The sequence below is a fragment of the Procambarus clarkii genome, chromosome 23, assembly GCF_040958095.1.
Source record: "Procambarus clarkii isolate CNS0578487 chromosome 23, FALCON_Pclarkii_2.0, whole genome shotgun sequence".
In the NCBI taxonomy this organism is placed as follows: Eukaryota; Metazoa; Arthropoda; class Malacostraca; order Decapoda; family Cambaridae; genus Procambarus; species Procambarus clarkii.
Window position 1 is genome coordinate 32,754,375 of NC_091172.1, and position 18,988 is coordinate 32,773,362.

Genomic DNA, 18,988 nt, shown 5'->3' on the forward strand with positions numbered 1-18,988 from the left:
ACTCACACTCATGCCCATACTTACATACATGCTGACACTTACACACAAACGCACTCACTTACAGACGCACACACTGACACACAAACACCCAAACTCACAACATGTAATTATCACTTCGATCAAAGTTATGGAGAGTCAATAGTTCCAGAATGAAACTATTTGCACAAACAGATTTAAAGCCTCAAACATTTACACATAATTTACCGAACATTAACCAAACACTCAAATACTAAAAGTCGGAGTTGGTATTTTACCAAAATATTGTTAACCCATTTTGAATATATTATTGAAAGTGCAGAAATTCAACATTCATATATTTTAATTTCCATTGAATACATAACAATACGTGTGTGTGTGTGTGTGTGTGTGTGTGTGTGTGTGTGTGTGTGTGTGTGTGTGTGTGTGTGTGTGTGTGTGTCTGTGTGTGTGTGTGTGTGTGTGTCTGTGTGTGTGTGTGTGTGTGTGTGTGTGTGTGTGTGTGTGTGTATGTATACACTTAGTTGTTCTTGCTGGGGTTGAGCTCTGCTCTTTCGGGCCTCCTCTCAACTGTCAATCAATCTATGGAGAGTCCTGCGCGCTGTCCACTCAGCTACCAGACCCCCTACACTAAACCCCTTACGTGTACGTGTGAGTGTGTGTGCGCGGGTTATGAATATGAGTGTGTGCGAGTGCAGGCGTGTGTGTGTTCGAGCACGTGCGTGAGAGTGGGTGTGTATTTGAGTTTGAATGTGATAAAATATATTTCATTGTTGTGTGTGTCAGAGGTGGCTTTGACCACACGTGGCGCAGAAGCACTTATTTGCAGTACGTACAGGATTCAGTCTCAAAATAATATGCAAAATATATTTTAAAAAATGGGTCTGAGGGTAAAATTTATCAGGAATTATCAGAATTATCAGGCAAAAGCGCCTAAACATTGCGACTATATAGTACTTGAAAAGGGTCTGGATGTGGGGGTGGGACGAGGGAAAGGAATGGTTGGGAGTAAGTACATTGATACTCACCACCACCTACAGTACACCCATGACAGTGACCCACCACCACCACCTACAGCACACCCATGACAGTGACCCACCACCACCTACAGTACACCCATGACAGTGACCCACCACCACCACCTACAGCACACCCATGACAGTGACCCACCACCACCTACAGTACACCCATGACAGTGACCCACCACCACCTACAGTACACCCATGACAGTGACCCACCACCACCACCTACAGTACACCCATGACAGTGACCCACCACCACCACCACCTACAGTACACCCATGACAGTGACCCACCACCACCTACAGTACACCCATGACAGTGACCCACCACCACCTACAGTACACCCATGACAGTGACCCACCACCACCTACAGTACACCCATGACAGTGACCCACCACCACCTACAGTACACCCATGACAGTGACCCACCACCACCTACAGTACACCCATGACAGTGACCCACCACCACCTACAGTACACCCATGACAGTGACCCACCACCACCTACAGTACACCCATGACAGTGACCCACCACCACCTACAGTACACCCATGACAGTGACCCACCACCACTTACAGCAGGCTTCACATTACAAGACAGAACCACACCTCTGAACGCTGCAAAAATACAAAACTGCACAGTTATTTAGACAATTACACGATTGCACAAGTATAGTGAATGGTGTAGCTGGGATTCCCTGCTGCTCTGTCGACCCCCTGACTCCCTTCCCTTCCCCCTTCCTCTATCCCTCTTCCCCAGAGGACTCGGGACGTAGAACTATGTGGATAGCGTTGTCAGAGTGGTAATGTGCAGGTCAGAGGGCAAGACTATCCTTCACCTGGTCAGGTATGATAATCACCGCTCCAGGTGTGCCCTTGTGCTCCATGCACGGGGCGCGGGGGACAACCATGTGTGTGTGTGTGTGTGTTTACTAGATGTGTTTTTGCGGGGGTTGAGCTTTGCTCTTTCGGCCCGCCTCTCAACTGTCAATCAACTGTTAACTAACTACTTTTTTTTTTCCCCACACCACACACACACACACACACCAGGAAGCAGCCCGTGACAGCTGACTAACTCCCAGGTACCTATTTACTGCTAGGTAACAGGGGCACTTAGGGTGAAAGAAACTTTGCCCATTTGTTTCTGCCTCGTGCGGGAATCAAACCCGCGCCACAGAATTACGAGTCCTGCGCGCTATCCACCAGGCTACGAGGCCCATCCATGTGTGTGTGTGTGTGTGTGTGTGTGTGTGTGTGTGTGTGTGTGTGTGTGTGTGTGTGTGTGTGTGTGTGTGTGTGTGTGTGTGTGTGTGTGTGTGTGTGTGTGTGTCTTAGACCCGTGCTGTAATATTGGAAGCGTTATTTCTTTTATATATATTGAGTGTATGTTGGTCTCTCAGCGCTAGGCTGTCAGACGGCCAGATTGGAGACTGTGTCTTTGTCTAAGTTTCTCTAAGTCTCTTTAACTGTCAATTTTCTTCTGTGTTTGCTTTTATCTGTCTCTTTATGTCGCTCTCTCTGTTTATGTCTGTGTTTCTGTGTCTCTCTATGTATCTTTATATATATATCTGTCGCTGTGTCTGTGTCTGTGAGTGGTGTTAAACACGGTATCTCTGTATATAACATAATAGCCTTCAATACCTCACTGTGATGTGTGTGTATATTCCTCTTTTATATCTGGTATATCAATAAATATATTACTCACGCTCTTCTACACGGCGAGTTTTATTGACCTTACCACTTCTCTTCTTCTCGAAAGTGGCAAATATAGACATATAACATATATATATAAATAATATATATATATATATATATATATATATATATATATATATATATATATATATATATATATAATATAGACAATATAACAAACACCTACGGGAGAATTACATTAAAGCTAGTACCAAATAAAGCATTTTTTTGTCCTTAACAATGTGTACTCTGATACCATGTTGCTTGGTAAACTAACTATCGCCTGAGGTTTACATCAGAGGATTTAATTCCCGCCACAGGAACTAATAATTCATATTGATGATACATTTATTGATTTGATTATTGATTTTTTTCAACCAATTTGAAACAATTGATGTTGATAATTGTCATGATATTCAAATGATAACGATGATAATGCTGATGATAATATGAATAATAACTGTAATATAATGTTAATTAACCTGATAATTATTAAAATAATTATAATAAAAAAGACTGACAAAATAATTATACCGTTATTAGTCTATAATACAAATTATTAATATTATTCACAGAGACTAATCACACTAATGTGACGCATCATTGAGAAAATCCGCAGGAGCCGGGATAAGGGTTCGAACCTATGCGGGGAGAGTCCCAATGCACACGCTTCTAGCCACTAGACCACGACATGGTCTAAGAATTGTAACCTGAAGTTCTACTGAATTCACAAGGATTTCCTGAGGCTGCTACTGAAGCCGGGACAGGATTCTCACACAATTCCCCCATGAAACTCCAGGTTGCAATCCTTATACCATGTCGTGGTCTAGGGTGTGTGCGTGGGAACACCCAGCACATAGGTTCGAATCCTCATCACGGCCCCTACTGTTTTTCTCATAATAATAATAATAATAATAATAATAATAACAATAATAATAATAATAATAATAATAATAATAATAATAATAATTATTAATTGTTATTAATTGTAATTAATTGTTATTATTATTATGCAATTTACATTTTTTGCGATATTTGTATAATTTATAAATTTTATTGTAAAATACATCAGATCAAACATGTAAACAATTCGAAAAAATACTCATACGCCGGATATACACCTATTAAGCATATGTAAGCCGGATATACACCTATTAAGCATATGTAAGCCGGATATACACCTATTAAGCATATGTAAGCCGGATATACACCTATTAAGCATATGTAAGCCGGATATACACCTATTAAGCATATGTAAGCCGGATATACACCTATTAAGCATATGTAAGCCGGATATACACCTATTAAGCATATGTAAGCCGGATATACACCTATTAAGCATATGTAAGCCGGATATACACCTATTAAGCATATGTAAGCCGGATATACACCTATTAAGCATATGTAAGCCGGATATACACCTATTAAGCATATGTAAGCCGGATATACACCTATTAAGCATATGTAAGCCGGATATACACCTATTAAGCATATGTAAGCCGGATATACACCTATTAAGCATATGTAAGCCGGATATACACCTATTAAGCATATGTAAGCCGGATATACACCTATTAAGCATATGTAAGCCGGATATACACCTATTAAGCATATGTAAGCCGGATATACACCTATTAAGCATATGTAAGCCGGATATACACCTATTAAGCATATGTAAGCCGGATATACAGCTAGTAAACTACATTCCTTTAATCCCAGGAAACTACACTATTAAAACAACTTGCCAGTAAACCCTTTGAAACTTCGCCATTTGTAAACTACTGTCTTGTAAACCTAGCGAACTGTGCCATTGTAAACTACTGTCCTGTAAATCCACAAGAAACTGCGCCATTGTAAACTGCTCTCCTGTAATCTCCTGGAAACAACGAAATTGTGAACTACTTTCCTGAAACCCTTTGGAAACTACGCCATTTTAAACTTCTCTCTTGTAATCCCCAGGTAACACTAAATCCCTCAATGGGGAAATAAATCGTGTACATTCCTTCATTAATCCAACTTTATTATAATACGTTAATCATATTAATTCCACACATGCAGTACATGTCATATATCCAACCGCAATATATCCAGTTTATATACATCAAGCCTCATTATATCCAGCATCAATATATCCAGACTTAAAATATCTAATATAAAATATTCAGTATATATAAATTTAATCTAAACTATCCAGTCTTGATATATGAAATCATAAGATATCATTATGTCAAAATAACATATCAATATATCCAAACGTTAAGACATCAATATATTCACCACTTAGAGATCAATATATCCAACGACTTAGAGATCAATATATCCACCACTTAGAAACGAATATATCCAAAGTTAAGACATCAATATCCAAAGTTAAGACATCAATATATCTGAAGTAAAGACATCAATATTTCTAACCACAAGACATCAATATATCATCGCTCTGATATCATAAAATACAACCTTAAGATATCATCATATCCAACTTTAAGTATACCCAGTCACACTATAAACCCAAGCTTAACATGTCGACAATCAATAAAGAGAAAACGACACCATCTTTGTCTACCATGAAAAGTCTTTTTTATTGGACTAGAAAGATGTCCCTGTGAGCTGGACCACAACTTGGGTGACTCATGCAAGACCACTGCTACCATTATAGGGCGACCATGGCCCAGATACCAGCCATGGCCCAGATACCAACCATGGCCCCAGATACCAACCATGGCCCAGATACCAACCATGGCCCAGATACCAACCATGGCCCAGATACCAACCATGGCCCAGATACCAACCATGACCCCAGATACCAGCCATGCCCCAGTTACCAACCATGGTCCAGATACCAGCCATGGCCCAGATACCAACCATGGCCCAGATACCAGCCATGGCCCAGATACCAACCATGGCCCAGATACCAACCATGACCCCAGATACCAACCATGACCCAGATACCAGCTATGGCCCAGATACCAACCATGGCCCCAGATACCAACCATGGCCCAGATACCAACCATGGCCCCAGATACCAACCATGGCCCAGATACCAACCATGGCCTTCCGAGGTATTTCCATACCCCAAGTTCTCCATCACTGTTTATTATCACCTGTTGTGGGAATAAACCCTTTTCCCCTTGTCTTGTTCCTCTGTTCTTGTTTTATTGTCCTGCTTCGCTTTGTCGTCTTTATCCTTTATTCTACCTAAATGTTATCATCGCTCTCTGTATCCTCCTCCTCCTCCTCTCTTTCTTCATCCTTCTCCTTCAGAATCTATTTTATTTTCATCACACTAATAACAGATATATTTGAGTAAAACATCACGATTGTGCATATTAGTATTTCTTAATTCCATTTGCTATGTACCGTGTATTTAATTTATCATGTTCAGTGTATATCATATATCATGTTCAGTGTATATCATTTATCATATACTGTGTATATTATTTATCATGTACCGTGAATATCAGTTATCGAGTACCGTGTATTATTCATTAAACGTTAACTTCATTAACTATAAAAATGTTTATAATAAACATATCCTAATTAGAGGAGTTACCAGTCTACAATATACTCAAACAATCGTGCAAAGGTCCACGGCTCAGTGTACTTTGGTATCATTTATAAATGCATACACTGTTACCTCAAAAAGTTCTGAATATTTTAAATATAAGTTGCAATTATACAATGCCCAACAACACTTCATGAAACAGTCTTTAAATTAATTTTAAAGGCCCAAATGGAGACTGACTTAGTTACTGAATCACATAGGCGGAAAGAGAGAAAATTTGGGGCTCTCTCTCGAAGCGTGAAAATCTACGGACATTAGTACCAGCATTTCAGTACCTCTTCCCTTACTGATGTCAAGCTTGCTATGTGGTACTCAACAATGATTCTAAGCTTTGGAGCACCACTATATAATCTGGTAGGAATCCACTCCTTCATCCATGGTATATGAGACGCCATTTTTATTAGCGTTGGTTAACTGCCACTCCTCACAGCTCAATCATCATCAATGGCTCATGTCCAACCACTGGAACTGGACGGTAGAACGACGGTCTCGCTTCTTGAAGGTCTACGTTCAATACCCGACGGTCCAACTGCTTGGGTACCATTCCTTTCCCCCGTCCTCTCCCAAATTCTTATCCTGATTCCTTCATGAAGGAATCAGGATTCCTTTGTGAAGGAAGGAATCCTTCTGAAGGATTCCTTCCTGTGGAAGATGTCACGAGTGCCACCTCCCACAGTGCCACCTCCCACAGTGCCACCACCCACAGTGCCACCTAACACAGCACCTTGGGGGTTAGGGTGGCGGCGGTAGGCGTCCTTGGTACGACCCAGGCAGGAGCTCTTAAGCTCAAAATAAATTACATTCTGTTTTCTTTTCCTGAGAAGCTGTGTGACTACCATAATGATGAGGGGGGAGTGGTAGTGGGGGTGGTGGTGGTTGTGGTGGGGATGGTGATAGTGGTGGCGTTGGTGGTTTGGGTGGTGGTAGTGGTGGGGGTAATGGTAGTGTTTGGGGTGATGGTGGTAGTGGTAGTAGTGGTGGGGGTAGTGGTAATAGTGGTATTGATGGCGTGGTGGTAATGGTGGGGTGATGGTAGTGGTAGTGGTGAGGGTGGTGGTTGAAGTGGTGAGGGTGATTGTAGTGGTGGGGGTGGTGATAGTGGTGGTGTTGGTGGTTGGGGTGGTGATAGTGGTGAGGTAGTGGTAGTGGTTGAGATGGTGGTGGTGGTGGTGGTGGTGGGGGTGGTGGTGGTGGGGGTGGTGGTAGGGGTTATCTTATCTTGAGATGATTTCAGGGCTTTAGTGTCCCCGCGGCCCGGTCCTCGACCAGGCCTCCACCCCCAGGAAGCAGCCCGTGACAGCTGACCAACACCCAGGTACCCATTTTACTGCTAGGTAACAGGGGCATAGGATGAAAGAAACTCTGCCCATTGTTTCTTGCCAGCGCCCGGGATTGAACCCGGGACCACAGGATCACAAGTCCAGCGTGCTGTCCGCTCGGCCGACCGCCTCCCACCGGGGTGGTGGTGTTGGTGGTGGTGGTAGTGGTGGAGTGGAGGTAGTGGTGGGGTGGTGGTAGTGGTGGGGTGGTGGTAGTGGTGGGGGTGGTGGTTGTGATGGGGGTAGAGGAAGTGTTGGGGATGGTGGTAATGGTGAGGTGGTGGTTGTTACGGCCTCAATGGGATGCAACCGGGTTCTTTTCGGGTGGTATTAAAGATCTGGTGTCCGGCCCCCAAGTTAGTAGAGGCTTTCAAGGGGTGAGCTCAGCAATGCAAGTAAAACAAAAGGGGGAGGTACATAAAATGCAACAGTTCATCACATATCCATATATAATTATTTTCCCATCACCATATATATATATTTAACTCTTAAAAGGAAGTATTACTACACTATATGTACATCAACGTCTCTCTCAGAAGACACTAAACACTCGGCGAAGCTCAATCGATGCAGTGTTGTACCGTGTTTCCTCATCCGTGGTACTACTCTCAGCAGGTACCGGGAAACAACAATGAGTCTACCCTGGCCACGGGCCAGCCAAACCACAATCCCACAAAGTGTCTATTCGAGAAGGCCCACAAACACAGTCCAGCCTGGTGCTGGCAGGTACCAATCAGCCTCGCGCTGCTGGGCCACTTCACGTGCAGATACTAGGGTAGCGAGCCCTAGGCAGGAGCTTCGTGCAACTCGCTGGTTACTCTCCTCTTCGGCACCTCAGTCAGTTGTCTCTTCTACTAGCCAGTCCCGGGTAAGGCGAATCCCGTCACTGCCACTCCACAGGCAGACAGTAGAACACTTTACAGTTCTCTTCCGGTGGCGGCTCACTGCTTCCTTAAAGCAGACTGGTGTAGAAACCTTGGCTGCCCTGGGTAGACTGCCTCTCCTTGTATCACAGCAGCCCTACGTTGACTCTGTGAATACAGACACGTCATCAGTACACTGGGACACTAGGAAACAACACTTACTGACTTAAGACACATACACCCAACTCTGCCTACAATAGATGGCTCTGATTTTCTAAGCACCACCTCACCAGAGGTCAGCACCGGCTACCTCTCGAGCTACCAGGACAAGAATCTAGCATTTCTGGCTAGTATAGTCTTGTCACTACTAGTCACTACTGCCAATTATGTTACGGCCCTCTTGGGTCGCAACGGGGTTCTTCTCTGATGTTATTAGAGTTTGGGTATCCGGCCCCAAGCTAGTAGTGACTTTCAAGGGGTGCGTTCCATAACGCGAGTAAATTAAAGGGGAAAGGGATACAAATTCACTGGTTTATGTATATATAATTACCACCACCATAAATAAATATCTCACAGTCACTCGCTGGGGCTACAACTACACTTATGTACAATATCTTGTCTTCCTTTGAAGACTCAGGATGTTTCACGGTGCTCAAGATGAGTAGCCCTGGTTCTCTTCTCGTGGCCTCACGATGAATCCTTTGATTCTCTAGGCGAATCTACCCTGGCCACAGGCCAGCCAAATCACAGTCCCACTGGGTGCACCGTCGTGGAGGCCTTCAACCACAAATCCAGCCTGTAGCTGGCAGGTTCCAATCTGCTCCGCTTTGTAGGCCACTCCACGACCGATACTAGGGTTGCGAGCCCTAGGCAGGAGCCTCGTGTGATCCCGCTGATCACTCTCCTCTCTATAGCACCACAGTGGCTAGTCTCTTCCACCAGTCAACCCCCGGGTACGACGATTCCTCAACTCTGCCACGTCACAGGCAGGCTAACACTCTCAGCAGTGTTCGTCCGGGAGCAACTCACAGCTTCTTCAGCAAACACGTGGAGAGACTTTGGCTGCCTTGGGTAGACTGCCCATCGTCCAATACAGCAGTCCCAGGTCGACTCTGTAATCAGACACGTCATTAGTACTGGGTACACTCTAGAGCACCTCACTTACAGGCTTAGACACAAATGTCCACCTATCCACTCCATAGATGGCGTTGCTGCCTATGCGCCACCTCACCAGAGGTCAGCAGCGGCTATGTCATGAGCTGATCAAGACGGGAAACCAGCCCCTGTGGCCGGTATATCTCGTCCTCACTAGATGGCATCGTCCATTTGGAGGGGGTTTCGGGAGCTGACCCACAGATGGCGTGGTCGTCACAGCTCCGTGCTACGACGCTGGACTCGGGTCAGTAACACAGGTGCATGTGTATGTAAGAACATGTGTATGTGAATATTTAGGAAATCACAAAACAAATATTGCCCCATGCCAGGGAGCTCCTATTTTCATCCAGCCGCAGCCAGGTACAAACATGTCTAGCCTGCGCTTGAAACAATGTCACCAGGGCAGGGGAGTACACCAGGACAGGGTTACAGGATCACTACAGCCAGGATATACACAGTACCATGCATCACATGTGATGAGATATACGGGAGACCAATACCCTGGAACTTGGCTGCAGTGACTAATTAACTTAAGTTTACCAGTAGAGTTTTTACAACATGTGTGTTACAACATGTGTGTGACAACATGTGTGTTACAACACATGGGTTACCTAAGAAAACCAGCAGCAACAACACTTCACATTCTTGGGAGAGTCTTGGGTCAGTCTTAGCAGGGAGTAGACGTATAAGGGCGGCGGTCCGTGTGTTACCTAGGGACAATAGGGTCAGGAAACGTGTGTGTACTGTGTAGTGAGAAGCGGGACAGTGTCAATGGAACAGTGGCAGCGTAAAGCAACGCATTGATCAAATCTCGTGGTGAATTATCTTAGTGTTTAGATGAGATAGCTAAAAAAAGATCGATTCCTTGTGGCAACGTCAGTGGCACCAGCGGGGACCCACGTGGAGACCTGAAGAACAGAACAGGATTATCGACGACCTCGTCATAAGGACAGCAATAATAGTTACTCACTTAGTCTGTGCTGAACGGGACGGCTTGGCTGGCAACTTCTGCCTCTCAATCAATCACCTGATGTACAGAGCGTGTTAAAATATAAATTGCATCAATATTCCATCTATATTTAGATATATCTAGTGACTCAGTCAGGGTGGGAAAGTCTTAGCGCCTCTGTGGCCAGGGTCACGCAGGCCACAGCTCTGCACACTCATACTCCAACCCCCCCTCCCCCTCTCTTACCCCCCATCTCACTCTCCCAAAACACTCCCCCCACCCACTCCCACTCCCTCCTACAACTGACCACAAGTACACACACACACACACACACACACACACACACACATTAACCCCCCTTTCACACTTCCTCTGTAGCATACCAGATATTCCCCCCCCCCTCCCCGCCTACACCCAAAACTCTCCCACACAGTGTGCCTCCCCCTCCCTCTCCCTCACTCCCTCCCACCACTGACTAAAACCGTCCCCTCTCACCACCCCCTCTCAACATCATCCCTTCACCATAACCCCCCCCCCTAAACACACACACACACACACACACACACACACACACACACACACACACACACACACACACACACACACACACACACACACACACACACACACACACACACACACACACACACACACACGTCTTGTTGGACGTAGAAACAAGAAACCTTCTAAGTCAACACGTCAAGGGACCGACAAGAATGAGAGGAGAGGATGAACCAGCTTTGCTTGATCTGATATTTACCCTAAAAGAGTCGGATATAAGGGAAGTTAAGTTGGAAGCCCCCTTGGGAATGAGTGATCATAGTGTATTGAACTTTGAGTACCTGGTTGAGCTAGGAATTATCTGCCCCCAAAAAAAGAACTGAGAAACAAAGAGCTGGCGTACCGAAAGGAACGTACTAGTCTATTTGGGAGAGGGTGAGAGTGGATGACCTCCCTCAGTTGTTGGCCGGCCCACACTGATTCTACCTCGCTCTGCCTTCCTCACTGAAGCCAGAGGGGTATTCCTACGCCAGGTTCACTAAGTTTACTAGCAGGGTTTAAGTTGAACAACTAATCTCTGTTGCACTGAACAACCCAGATGGTTGAACTCTTTTAAACTGATGGTAATTGCACAGGCATCTTAGGGAAAGACTATTTCCAATTACAATATGGCTATTTGAACTTTAAGAATTACTAAATTTGGAAGGTTTTGGTGACCTTCTTGACCTTTTGGTGACCCTGGGTCGCCCAAATTAATCCGCGTCAGAGGCTAGTCCTTTGCTAGTGACGTGACTGACAGTGACTTACTCATTATTTCGGCAATTGAGAATACTCTTGGTACTTGAACAGGAATACTATTGAAAACCATTTGAATGACGACTTGAATTTCTCTAAATTACTGAATTCTGTAAAATAATTCATTATACGTTGCTCACGACAAAGGCGCCGGCCATTTTGTGATCTTATCCGCTAATCCCAGGAGAGATGACCTCTCCTGCTTGGGTCAGGTCAAGTACCGCCTGACTCCAAACTTTCCAAACCCTCATAGTCTATGAGAAACCATACTGAATAATTCCCTACAACAAACTTAATTTGTTACACCATCACATACCATCGCATACCACGTCATACCATCGCATACCATCACATACCATTGCATACCACGTCATACCATCGCATACCATTGCATACCATCACATACCACGTCATACCATCGCATACCATCACATACCACGTCATACCATCACATACCATCGCATACCATCACATACCACGTCATACCATCACATACCATCGCATACCATCACATACCACGACATACCATCACATACCATCGCATACCATCACATACCACGTCATACCATCACATACCATCGCATACCATCACATACCACGTCATACCATCACATACCACGTCTACATAGAGCAAAATGAAAGACTTTAAATCTCTCACTACCTTCTTTTTCATATATTTCTCTAATTCTTTATGTTCCAGTTTATCCTAGTGAATCTCTACTTCCTACTTCCTGATATCTATATCACTTACCTCTCCATATATATCTTAATATTTATCTCTGTACCCCTTTGTCTTTATCTCTGCTCCTTTCTCACTCTCTCCCTCTTTCTCTCTTTGTCTTTCTCCTCATTTATCTCTCTGTCTCACTCTCCCCCTTTCAGTCTCTATCTGTCTGTCTGCCTGTCTGTCTCTCTGCAACAGTGAGGTTACTGTGATAATCTAGGTACCCGGGGCTGCCATTATATAATAATGGTGAGAGCGGATCCTTAAGGTAATGGACGAGACGATTATAATGAGGAGGTGCAGGTCACCGTGATGGGGGGAGGTGCAGGTCACCGTGATGGGGGGAGGTGCAGGTCACCGTGATGGGGGGTGGGCCGAGTTGTCTGAAGGAGCTGATACCTCACTCTCAAGTGGGAAGAAACACGATAATGTGGGGTACCGGTACACTGGGTACCGGTACACTGGGTACCGATACACTGGGTACCGGTACACTGGGTACTGGTGCCCTCCACACTGGTACACTGGGTACTGGTGCACTCCACACTGGTACACTGGGTACTGGTGCCCTCCACACTGGTACACTGGGTACTGGTGCACTCCACACTGGTACACTGGGTACTGGTGCCCTCCACACTGGTACACTGGGTACTGGTGCACTCCACACTGGTACACTGGGTACTGGTGCACTCCACACTGGTATACTGGGTACTGGTGCCCTCCACACTGGTATACTGGGTACTGGTGCACTCCACACTGGTATACTGGGTACTGGTGCCCTCCACACTGGTACACTGGGTACTGGTGCCCTCCACACTGGTATACTGGGTACTGGTGCCCTCCACACTGGTATACTGGGTACTGGTGCACTCCACACTGGTATACTGGGTACTGGTGCCCTCCACACTGGTACACTGGGTACTGGTGCCCTCCACACTGGTATACTGGGTACTGGTGCCCTCCACACTGGTATACTGGGTACTGGTGCCCTCCACACTGGTACACTGGGTACTGGTGCCCTCCACACTGGTACACTGGGTACTGGTGCCCTCCACACTGGTATACTGGGTACTGGTGCCCTCCACACTGGTATACTGGGTACTGGTGCACTCCACACTGGTATACTGGGTACTGGTGCCCTCCACACTGGTACACTGGGTACTGGTGCCCTCCACACTGGTATACTGGGTACTGGTGCCCTCCACACTGGTATACTGGGTACTGGTGCCCTCCACACTGGTATACTGGGTACTGGTGCCCTCCACACTGGTACACTGGGTACTGGTGCCCTCCACACTGGTACACTGGGTACTGGTGCCCTCCACACTGGTACACTGGGTACTGGTGCACTGGGGAGAGCTGGGGCTGGCAATTAGGGTGATGGTGATGGTGTTAATGATGGACCCGCTAATGGACCGCCACTAACAAGACCAAGAGGGACAGAAACGTCATCGCAGACCTAATTTTCATGCGCGTGGGTTGGCAGCCATATTAAACATTCCTCTTTAACTTAACCGTAATTCCGATTAACACGAGACTCCTTGTACGGACTGGACCTCTATGCCACTAGAGAAGTCTACGAGTGACCTTTTCTAACGGCCATCATGCCCTGCTCATAAATATACAGGGAACTTTTTCTCCAAAATCGTTTCTAATGAATCTAAACTTATTCCTTTTCAGATGTTAAATATCTAGGAACCTACTAGTAGACCACAAGCATCATAGAGCCACTACTGGGAGATCTCAAGCTTCATAGAGCCATTACTGGGAGACCTCAAGCATCATAGAGCCATTACTGGGAGACCACAAGCATCATAGAGCCACTACTGGGAGACCACAAGCATCATAGAGCCACTACTGGGAGACCACAAGCATCATAGAGCCATTACTGGGAGACCACAAGCATCATAGAGCCATTACTGGGAGACCTCAAGCATCATAGAGCCATTACTGGGAGACCACAAGCATCATAGAGCCATTACTAGGAGACCTCAAGCATCATAGAGCCATTACTGGGAGACCACAAGCATCATAGAGCCGTTACTGGGAGACCACAAGCATCATAGAGTCACTACTGGGAGACCACAAGCATCATAGAGCCGTTACTGGGAGACCACAAGCATCATAGAGTCACTACTGGGAGACCACAAGCATCATAGAGCCACTACTGGGAGACCTCAAGCATCAAAGAAAGGTAGAGGAGAGAGAAAGACAGACAGACAGACAGACAGACAGACAGACAGACAGACAGACAGACAGACAGACAGACAGACAGACAGACAGACAGACAGACAGACAGACAGACAGACAGACAGACAGTGCTCAACATGGAAGTTCTTTAACAGCCTCTTCAGAAATATAATTATATATTCCAGGTCAAAGCGCTGGTGATGTTATCGGTACGGTTACCACACACCTGGGACATGGTTGCCACACACCTGGGACATGGTTACCACACACCTGGGACATGGTTACCACACACCTGGGACATGGTTGCCACACACCTGGGACATGGTTGCCACACACCTGGGACATGGTTACCACACACCTGGGACATGATCACCACCACACCACACACCTGGGACATGGTCACCACACACCTGGGACATTACCACCACACCACACACCTGGTGTCCTCAGGTGCCAGTCATTAGATTACATCTCCATAATTAAGGTCTCATACGCATATTATCCTGAGCGACATATTTTCTGCGTTGCTCGCTCCTACTCTCACCTCTCAGCCATGTGTCTAGGTGTCTGTCTGTCTCTTTGTGTCTCTGCGTCCGACTGTCTGTGTCTCGTTTTCTCTGTCTCTCTGTGTCTCTCGGTGTCTCTGTCTCTCTCTGCTTCCCTCCCTGTGTGTACATAGCGTCTCAAACACTTTCACCTCCGTCAAAACGCTTAGGCTTGACAGTAGAATGAGTCTTGCTTCTTGCAGTTCGGCGTTCAATCCCCGACCGTGCAAGTGGTTGGGCACTATTACTTCCCCTCATCCCATCCCAAATCCTTATTCTGACCCCTTCCAAGTGCTCTATAGTCGTAATGGCTTTGTGCTTTCCCCTAATAGCTTCATTCCCTTCCGTCAAAACGGCAATTTTAATTTAATATTTTGAAAAAATATATATTTATTTGTTATAAATATTGAAATGCAGTATTATATGCATGTAACAATGCGCTTAATATTATGTGTTAGTATCTTTTTCATAAAAGTTAACATCATCTCGACAGCTGATCATCAGTGTTTATCCTCGTTCTTATCCCAACTGAATCATTACTGTTACTCCCCTCTTAACACGTCCCATCAGTATTACTCTCCCTGCACTCCCTCTTAACACGTCTCATCAGTATTACCTTCCCTCCACTCCCCTCTTAACACGTCCCATCAGTATTACCTTCCCTCCACTCCCTCTTAACACGTCCCATCAGTATTACCTTCCCTCCACTCCCCTCTTAACACGTCCCATCAGTATTACCTTCCCTCCACTCCCCTCTTAACACGTCCCATCAGTATTACCTTCCCTCCACTCCCTCTTAACACGTCCCATCAGTATTACCTTCCCTCCACTCCCCTCTTAACACGTCCCATCAGTATTACCTTCCCTCCACTCCCTCTTAACACGTCTCATCAGTATTACCTTCCCTCCACTCCCTCTTAACACGTCTCATCAGTATTACCTTCCCTCCACTCCCCTCTTAACACGTCCCATCAGTATTACCTTCCCTCCACTCCCTCTTAACCACAAATATTTCCTCGTGGCCTGTCCTCCTCGTCTCTTCCACTTACGTCACCACTAATATTTATCTCTCAAACAAATTGGTATTTACCTTCCACAACCCACCAATCAGGCCCGGAGACTCGTCAATTCTTCGAAGAAAATATGCAATTTTCAGGTTGATAATACGCGGGGCGGCGCTGCCTGGCGACCACAGCGCCAGGGACCCCGCGCCCTCCTGGAGGATAGTGTGGGACGAGGACCCGCAGCGGAGCTACTTGTCGCACACGAGAGCCGGAGCGGAGCTACTTGTCACACACAAGAGCTGGAGTGGAGCTACTTGTCGCACACAAGAGCTGGAGCGGAGTTACTTGTCGCACAAAAGAGCCGGAGCGGAGTTACTTGTCGCACACAAGAGCCGGAGCGGAGCTACTTGTCACACACAAGAGCTGGAGCGGAGCTACTTGTCGCACACAAGAGCCGGAGCGGCGCTACTTGTCACTCACAAGAGCCGGAGCGGAGCTACTTGTCGCACACAAGAGCTGGAGCGGAGCTACTTGTCGCACACAAGAGCTGGAGCGGAGCTACTTGTCACACACAAGAGCCGGAGCGGAGCTACTTGTCACACACAAGAGCCGGAGCGGAGCTACTTGTCGCACACAAGTAACGTCTGGTCTCTCTCTTCTCGTGTGTGTGGTGTTATATACCAATATCTCATGATGGGTCCAAGTGGGTTTCTAGGCTTTGAGTCTTGATAAACCAATATGCATATTCAGGCCTAACCTCCCGGAGGTGAATTCCAAACATTAATAGTTTCAACCAATCTGTTCGGCAGTTGTGTCCCCTAGTGACCCTGTAGAATTATTTTGACCAAAGAGGATGAGGTTTACTTTCTCAAAATATTCCTTCTTTTTAAGGATGATGTATAATGGCGATTTATCACCTGTTCTAACAACAATTTTCTTATTCTCACGGAGCCCCTTAGCTGCCGCTTTGAGCTCAGAAGACAGTCTTGTGCTTCTGGCGTTATCTCGAGTCCTTTTTGTCTAGCAATCTTTCCCAGTGACTTACGGCAGATGAGATCATGGCTGCCGTATAGGTCTGTCTACACAAGCCGCTCCACTGGTGTTCGGTGGAGACAGAGGCGCAATTAAGAATAACATTCAGGAAGTTCCCAGCAGCTCAACCAACCACTTGGTCTGGACGGTAGAGTGAGGGTCTCGTTTCATGCAGGTCGGTGTTCAATCCCCGACCGTCCAAGTGGTTGGCACCATTCCTTCCCCTCGTCCTGTCCCTTATCCTGATCCCTTCTCAGTGCTATATAGACGTAATGACTTGGCGCTTTCCCCCCTGATAGTTCTCCCTTCAAGTAGGTGAGCCCCCAGCACCCATAATAGAGAAGGATCCCAGAGACACCAAACTGCTATCCAACTGGAAATTCACGCCTCTTAGTTAGACAAAAAATGGTTTCTCTGGGATTCTTTTCTATTGTGGATGCTGGTGGCTGAGTACGTAGAGCTGATGGCTGTGCTTTTGTGATCTAAGATTCGAGGCTCAGATGGTGCACATTGAAATGTTATTATCCAAAATATGGTAATTAACAATGTTTATATGAACATATATAAACTATTGGAAAAACTAGTTGTTTCAATATGCCTCAGGAATTCAATTTTTATGGTATGCTTTTCCGGTTTGTTTAACGAAATCTTGTTTTTAGGTGAACTTTATATCTAATATCCATCAAAAATCTCTGTCTTAAGCAAGGGTTTATCTTGTCTATGTCAATGTTACGGCCTCCTTGAGCCAGTAACCGGGTTCTTGCTGCTTATGGGGCCTTAAAGCCTCTTATTCTATGATCCACCTCAAGTCAATGGTAAGTTATCAAGTATTGACAGTAGCAATTATGTAAGGAATATAGGGAGGTAAATAAGACTAAATAACACCTTCACCCATATATTATCTATTTCATATAACTACACATATGTACACAGAACCCTGTTATATGGGAAAACTCTGTGCCAAATGTTTAATGCACAGACTACCCTATTCCAGTAGCTGAAGTTTATAACTTTTTAGACACTCAACCTGCCAGGGGACTCGAATCAAGGTTAGAGGAAATACTTTTTAACGATATCGGTCTGTGGGCTCGTGGTTCGTTTTTCTCCTTTCTGATATATATATATATCTTTCACACGGGACACTTAATATATCTGCAATTGTGAAAATTGTGAAAATTTTATTTTCATAGATTTCGATTTTTTTTTTTTTATTATTTTGTGTGACATTGTGTTGGAATTGAGCTGTGTTGTTTACCTTACCGTTCATTTCGTGAGTATAGTTTATTTTGTTATTTTTTTATTTTTTCATATTTTCATTTCATTTTTTAACTGTTTTTCTTATATTTCAGTGATGGGAACATCATATCACTTCCCAATTTTCTGATGGGAGCATCAGACCATTTGGGAAGGCATCAGACAAGGGAGTGGAGAATGGTGGGGAGGACGAGGGGACGAAAGTGAGAGATGGTGGGGATGACAAGGGGACAAGGGAGGGGGTAATATTGGGGAAGAACGGGGGGACGGGGGAGTTTGGGATGGTGGGGACGAGGGGATGGGGGAATGGAGAATGGTGGGGAGGACAAAGGGACAGGGGAGTGGGACATGATGGGAAGGAAGAGGGGATGGTGGAGTGGGGACGAGGGGATGGTGGAGTGGGG